The sequence below is a fragment of the Seriola lalandi genome, unplaced genomic scaffold (genome assembly GCF_002814215.2).
Source record: "Seriola lalandi dorsalis isolate HSWRI2012SDOR001 ecotype SW California unplaced genomic scaffold, Sedor1 jcf7180002054961, whole genome shotgun sequence".
Taxonomy (NCBI): Eukaryota; Metazoa; Chordata; class Actinopteri; order Carangiformes; family Carangidae; genus Seriola; species Seriola lalandi.
In genome coordinates, this window is record NW_019525512.1 from 794,344 (window position 1) to 802,367 (window position 8,024).

At 43.5% G+C, this 8,024-nt stretch overlaps 1 long non-coding RNA gene across 2 annotated transcripts in view; it reads left to right on the forward strand.

Annotated features, from left to right (window-relative positions):
* LOC147817425 (uncharacterized) overlaps positions 1 to 877 on the forward strand; it is a 25,290-nt gene extending 24,413 nt beyond the window's left edge. For both annotated transcript variants that reach the window (XR_015436381.1, XR_015436382.1), the window contains exon 3: positions 453 to 877. This is a non-coding gene — a long non-coding RNA (uncharacterized LOC147817425). The remainder of the gene's footprint in view (positions 1 to 452) is intronic.
* The last annotated feature ends 7,147 nt before the right edge of the window (positions 878 to 8,024 follow it).

The following is an 8,024-nucleotide window of genomic DNA, read 5'->3' on the forward strand; positions in this document are numbered from 1 at the left end:
CCCATCCCCTGTGGAAATTACGCCCCTTGCCATCTCCAGCTTCCCGCTAAACTCCGAAAATGAAGTTTGGTGCGACGCCATATCTTCTCCTCCCTCCCCCTGTCCATCTGTGTTTTCTCCTCCTCCTTCCCTCAGTCTCTACTCCTGTTTAGATAGAGGAGCTTTGGGGAACCCAGGGGACAGGAGGTGAGGTCCACAGATAGAGGACCCCATTGTGGTCCAACGGGAAATGCATTGTGGCTGGATTTGTCCAGTTTTATGTAAAAGCAATACTCTTTTCACCTGAACTAATACAAGCTGTGGCGTAAGCCCCTTACTGCCATGTGCTGCATTTTTCCCCTAATCTCTCTGGATTCAGCAGCGTCCCCACATACCTCAGGGCACTCACTGATAAAGCCTTAACTCTATACTATTCTCCCTCTCTCTTTCCCTCTCTCTCGACTCGTTTGCAGTCTCTTGCCCGTCGGCTTTTTCCCTTCCTCCTGCCCCCTTCCTCCTCTTTTCTCTTTCCCAGGACACCGATGAAGCAGCCTAGCAAAAAATTAAAGTGATCAAGAGATTTAGAGGAACGAGGAGAAAATCACTTTGTGAATTCCATCTAGGAGAGGAGATGAGAAATGTTGAGGGGAAAAGAAGAAAAATGAGCCGAGAGAGAGAGAGAGAGAGAAAAGAGCGGCAGTGGGATTTCAACTTCAGCATCATCTGGTGTTACACAGACTGTGCTCAGCTGCATGCAACTGATTGATTTCCAGGACAAATTTTACACATAAATCTCCTAAATCTGATTCAAAGTGTCTAATAATTACCAAGCTTGTTTGTACTGTACACCCTAAAAATAAAAGTTAATACAAGGCACAATCATTATCTTAAAAAAAAACTACAAAAAAAAAAAAACTGAAAGTCTTCAACTGTTTGGTTTCTCGGCGCTATCCAAAAAATTTTAAAGCTCCATATTTTCTTCTTCTTCTGTGTTTTATTTTGAAGTGTTGATCCATAAGAAGATATATTTGTGGTTTTAAGAAGCAAAAACCATCTCAGTGTAGTTTTACATCTCCTCTCTCAGGCTTCTCTTTGGAGCTCTGGTAACAAAAGGTAAAAACACTCAGAGAAACCAAATCCTGCAAGGTTTGGATGGTGGGTCCAGGTGGGCGGGGCTTGGTGACTGCTTTGTTGTGACATCACAAAGTTCCAGAAGTCCTGACGGCTGGTTTTAAGGCTCAGTTTCTGAATACAGGCTGTGTGCATTTCTCTGTGGACTGAGGCTTTGATACTTTCACAGTATTAATATAGAAGCTAGACCTGATCTATAATCACACTACACATGCACATCTGAGTTCATACAATGGGACCTTTAATTATTGGCACAATGTAGTTTTTCTACTGAGGACGATCTCCAGGCAACATTTATGAAGCTGACTTTAAAGTTAAGGGATAAAAATGCGGATTGGAGCTTGTCATGGCGTTTGGTACGGATTAAAAGAAAGAAAGAAAAAATAAACCCATCACTCTCCATCACTCGATCTGTTGATTTTGGTTCAATATAATATCATCTCATTGGAATTAAACTAAACTTTTACTGGTAAACTATCCTGTGGTGACACTACAAGCCACCTTGTTTCCAGCACAGCCATCTCTCCTGTACGATGAAACAGCTGTTCCGATCACATGACTATAAACTGAATGTGATTTATTAAATACCAGGAAATAAGAGGGAAAAAAATCACGATACATAAATTATGCAAAAGTTGCAGCAACTGTAAATCTTTTTTCTTTTTTTAAAGCCGCTGTGTAGATTTTATACTTGAACACGTCTGAAAACTTGATGTTTCATTATCGTGACAACAGAGATTGATGGATTATTATTTTTATTTATACAAGACAGCGTTTGTGTCACAGCTGCTTTCTACATCAGACCGATTGAGGAAAAGCTCTAAAATAAAATAAAAACTAAAGAAGACAGCATTTTTTTTTTTATTACCAGCACAATCTTGCATTTTAAGCTTCTCTAATATCTCCTGAGATGTGTTTCTGCCTCTTTCCTCCCCAGATTCCTTCAGATTTTGAAGTTCCACTGAGGTGTCGCCATGGCGCGTGTTTTAGCTATGCACAGGTAGGAAGGCGCCGTTCTCCCATCAGCCATGATTTGTCAAAGCAATTTGAGTTCTCGCAGAAGCTACTGTAGGTCTTCCTCTTAAGCAAGCGAAAGCACAGAGCGCTGACAGGATCTTTATTCAAATGAAGATCCTGTCAAGAGAGATTAACTGTTCACGAGCCCACACAGGGACTTCCATGCCAAAAACTACAAATATTTTACCACTGACTAGAGATTTAACATCACTTTCTGTCCTCAGAGGTCTTCCTCTCGTTCCCGCTCTTGAGCATGACTTTAAAAAAATATTACTTTCTCTTCTTTTTCTTTCTCTTTTCTATCTTCTCCTAATCTACCTCAGGCTTGTAGGTGCTGTCTCGCCGTTGCATGTTTCTTGATCTGGAGCCGTCTCGTCAGGAAGAGAGGCCCGGGATTGGACGGGGAGGTTTTTTTTTTACCGCCGCCGAGGGGACACGCAAGTGTGAATTTCTCCTCTCTGAAGTTGAGCATAAGAATGCAATATCTTCCTCCTCCTCCTTCACCTTGTCCTTGCTTTGGTCCCTTCTCTTCCTCCTCACTCCTGCTCTGTTTTATCTCGTCCTTGTGCTCGTCCTCTCCCCTCCTCATCCTCCTCCTCCTCCTCCTCCTCCTCCTCCTTCTAGTAAAAGACTCGAGTGTCCTTTGAAGCTATTTTTGTTCCCCCCCCCCCGTTTCAGTCCTTACTATTTCAGGTTGAATTGACAAGAGGACGCACAAGACGCACCGAACACAGGCAGAAATATAGAAATATATAGTAGATGTAGAATGACTGTATGTAGTCTCTATAGTTAGATACTGTGTATCTGCTTAATCAATATATATCCAATACCTTTAGTATTAGTCCGTACATGATGTCGGATCTGTTACGTTAATATTATTCTGATGTGTAGTCCACTGTTTGTCCACGACACCTGGTAACTTCTTACACAGTATCTATGGTACTTTCCCTTAATGATTATTTTAATAATCATTTAACGTTTGAGTAATTGATTAAATGTTTAGGCCGTTAAATATCAAAAAGTAGTTTCCCAGAGTCCCAAGTAACATTTTCAAATCTAAGGCCTCATCTATACGTCCGTGCTGATGAACACGTTGTTGTTGTACGTCTCTGTAGTTCACTCGGAGTCCGCTGGGAGGAGCGCTCGCTCAGTCGGCGTCCTCGTGGCGGAGGGCAACGCGGTCGTCCGCTCGGAGTGCGACACTGAATGCAATTCAACCCGTAGCTCATCCTAACATTCGAGAAGACGGAACGATTAACCGATCACCGACTTCTGTGTCAATCAACTAAACGACTTTATTTCATCGCTGAAGAAGATAAACCTGTTTGAAGAGCAGCGGCCTCGTCGCGTCTCGTGTCTCTAACAAAAGCTCCGTCGTGGAGTTTTTCTTCCAGTGTTTTATGAAGAAGAAAAAGTCATTTTGAACCTTTGCTGTCTTTGTCTTCTCCGTCTTTGTCGCGGGCCACGCCGCTGAAACGAGGTCCCGCTCATTTAACATTGTTTTATCGAGCCGCTAATGGTCAAAAATTGCACGAGGGGCCTTTAATTTAGCAGATTTATGAACCCAAATCCATCTCTGACTGCGTCCGACGTGCTGCAGACGCATGTTCATTTCCTTTTTAATAATTACACTAATGTCTCAAAATGAGCACAACACTTTATTGATGTTAAAACAGGTGAGTGAAGGTTTCTCATGGGCGGGAAGCGGCGACTGTGGGTGGGAGGTGTGTGTGTGTGTGTGTGTGTGTGTAGGTGGGAAGCCGTGCATCCACATTATATCTCCGCTCTCCATCAGAAATTTTCTATCAGCAGATAAAACGAGGAGGAACAACATCTGGGACAAGATACGCCCACGCTAATCTTCAACACTTATCAACGCTTCCCTGCTAATATCTCCTCCTCTAGTTTTCCCTTCCTCACTTCTCCACCCCACCCCACCTGACACCTCCCTGACCGCACATACACACATCGTCGTCGCCGTCGTCGTCGCCCGACTCCTCTCCCACCACGTCCATTGTGAACGCCGGCCGCCTTGGCAATGTGCTGCCGTGTGATACTGAGAGAGGGCAATTCAGCCCCTCATAAAGACGGGGCTATAATCTCCTCCCAGCGACAGGTCCTACCTACCCCACCCACGCACTCGCTCGCTCGCCCGCCCGCTCCCTCCCTCCACTCACCTCCACACACACACACACACACAACCTCGCCACGCTTACACCTCCAACACATACGCGGTGACGACTTAAAGCTGCACCCGGAATGACACGCACCATTATAAATAGTCTAATCTATATGGTAATAGTGTTGTATTCTACAAGCAGAGAATAGGGATAAGATAACATTGTGACTTCGGGGTTTGTACTGCCTTCTATGGTAATTGTTATCAAAGGTTATTTGGGATGACATCGGCGGCTCCTTGTGATTGGCTGGGCCCCGTTATTTACGATATGAATTATGATAACCATGATGTCTCTCTGCTCCTCTCCCTCACCGCTGCCTCGCCGGGCCGCCAGATACAATAAATTGCTATCGTTAATCACGGCGCTTTGTTCTGCCATGATTACCCCCTCCGCCGCAATAAGAGTTTTATTTAAGGGAGAATATGGATTTGTCATCCTTCTGGCGGCAAAATGAAACTGACAATATTTTATGTCCTGACATTTAATTTGTAAAAGCGGACGCAGGCTGCATTTGCATTTTATGACACTCTCTCTCTCTCTCTCTCTCTCTCTCGCTCACTGATCTATCTCTCTTCCCTCCTCCTCGATGTCTTCCTCTCCTTTTATACATAGAGTGGAGGTGACATTTGTGGATCAGGTTGGGGCTGGAACGAGAGCAGAGGGAAGGAAAGAGGCGAGGCGGTGAATGCTTTTGAATGTCGGCCCAGAGTTTACGTGTTTTTATTTCGCACGCTGTTATTCTGCTAGCGCTCGCCGCCAAAAAACCAACTAAAAATAGTTTAGTTTTTGGCAGATCAGTGTCGCCGATTTACATAACACTGTTGTGCTAAAGGATCCTCTTATCTCCGCAGTATCAATGCACTCCTCCAGGTGATAAGCATTTTGTTTTATTGATAACGTGTTCCTGTTTTTTTCAGGTTTTCAAGTTCATTGAAGTGTCGTGAGTCTTTGAGTTTGTTTTTGAAGAGAAAACTGAAGCTTTTGTAGATGTTTCAAATGGCAGCTGGTGGATAAATCTGTGGGGGTTTTAAATTTAAATTTCATAAAGAACAAGGAAAATGAAAATGATATTTGTTTTTACTCAGTAGTTTCACGGACTTTTCATTCTTACGTTTGTTATGTGAATAAAACTGATCGGTTTTTCTTTAATCTGAGGGCGGCTCCGAGGTCGTGTGGCTTTTCTTTTTTCTCTACAACATGGTCATGTTAAGCTTTGCGACACACACCTGACGCTGCGTTTGGGTAAAACAGGAGCTAAGAGTTTCCACAGTGTTCCTGACACAGTAAGAGTTAAACGGCTGAAGAACAGCATGAAAACATCCATCACGTCCATCTGTACGCCGCGGCTTCAGGTGAAGTAAAGACGCACCTGAAGGAAAGATTGTGAATCAGAATAATGACACTGCAGCTCGTTACGTCACATTTTTGAGATCAAGTTCAGATTAAGTTCGACTTTCAAGTGGTTTGAGTGTGAAAAGAAAAATTCTGTCCTTGAACCGGTAAAAACTAAACAACAGAGTGAACGGATAAAAAAAGTTTGTCACAACTTGTGAAGTCAGTCGTCAGATTTTCCAGTTCCACACGAGCGGGTCATCCTACTCCACTGTGAAGGGGATGAACACGATGTCCTTGAAGGCATCGCGGCGCACAGAACCACCTTTAAACAGTTTCCCTTTAAATATCAACAAAACTAATGAAGATGATTTTAATAAACAGATCTGCAGCTGTTTACTGTCGCACTGCCACTGGGATCCATATTTAAACACCCACCGCGCTCACACACACACACACGCACGCACACACACGCACACACACACACGGTGAGGGCTCTCCAGGAGATAACCGTAGTGAAGTCGAGCTATTTCCTTTTCCTGTTTGTGTGGTGCCAGGCGAGCCACCCTGCTGCCACCGAGGAATGTTGATAATGCTGGCCCCGGGCCCCAGTGCACGCACACACACACTCACACACACACACACACACACACACACACACACACACACAACAACACACACAGACACTAACAGACGACGCCCATGTTATTTCACCAATGGCAAAAAACTTAATACATGTAAACATGACGGGGAATAAACTCCTTGAAAAACAAAAAAACCCAAAAAAAAAAGCCCCAAGAGGAGACGAGACTTTGAACGACTTTGACCCTGTGTTTCTTTGGCTGACTTCAACACACACACACACACACTTTCACACACACACACACACACACACACTCAATAGCGTCCCTCTCTTTCTCTCAGCTCCACCTTCCTCTCACTTTTCCTGACCTTCCAGTCCGGGGGGGATGGAAAGAGACAGTGAGCCCACTGGAACCTTGGGCTGAGTTATGCAGGAGTGAGCTTTGAATAATTGTCCCGCAATATGAGTGTCTCTGATTAATTGCCTGAGATAAGGTCTGCTTTCCTCCCCACTCCTCCCATCTGTGCTCCCCTCCTCTCTCCCCCCCCCCCCCCCCCCCCCCTCCCCTCCATCCCTCCCCGGCTCCAGCTCCCAGGCCTGCCTGCCTGCCTGAGCTCCCATAATCAGCACGGACTACTGAGAGAGAGAGAAACTATTTAACTGACCCTGTCATCTCGGAGCACGATGATGGCTGTCCTAATTACTCAACAATAACAAAGGCCCTCATTTAGCTCTGACGGCTGCCTGCAATCAGCAGTTCTATGAATAACTTAACAAATAGGAATGAGGTAGAAAAAACGTATTTACAGGCACATTAATTCAAGGCCAGAAGACAATACGTGTCACCTCCAGCTAACTCGGGATTCAGGTGACAATCAGTAGGTGTGTGTGTGTGTGTGTGTGCGTGTGCGTAAAGTCTTGCACGTGCGTGTGAGTTGGGGTCTGACTAATTAAAAGGTGGATATCTGCCGTGTATTCTGGATGATATTTAGTATCCAGGTAGATTTTAAAAGTTAGCAGCGGTGAAGAAGCTCCAGCAGCTGAAACATGATTGTTGGAATAATGACGAGTCGCCGCATCTTTTATACATTATATAAACATATTTATTGATCGTAGCAAAAGACATAATGAATCTGAACAGGTCACGATAGGTTTGCAGGTCGGCTACAAGTGCAGATTTCAGTATCTTTAAATCTAAAAGTGTGAAAACATTTTCTTTACTTAGATACATGAAAGTAATACCACAATATAAAAATGTTCAGTTACAAGTAAAAGTCTTAATTCTAACAAATATAAAAGTATTTATTATGCACTTGAATGAGAGCGTAGTACATTATATTATATATATTATTTAACATATATTCAGTGTTTTATCTTACAAAAACTTTGCAGATTCAGATTAATGATACAAAATCTAATCTATGTATTATTATAGGTTAAGACTTTATTGATCCTGGCGGGAAATTAAAATGAGCTCCGTCTTTACGGATCATGATGTACGGTACGTTATTCTGAAGTGGACCATTCTGCATGATTAGTACTTTTAGTTTTGGGAACTCTTGCACTTTTACTTTGAAGGCATGGCTTATTACTTCTAACAGTATTTCTACACTGTGGCGCTGCTACTTTTACTTTGGCGAGGTGCAGAAACTCCATGTGGTTTTCACTGGACAGTGACGATGGAGAGTGATACGAGTATTTAATGCGTCAGTGTCACAGAGATCAGTGATAACAGTTCTTTTAAACTGATTAATATTAATGAGCCCGTGACTCCTGCTTTGGCTTAACTTTAAAAAACAAAC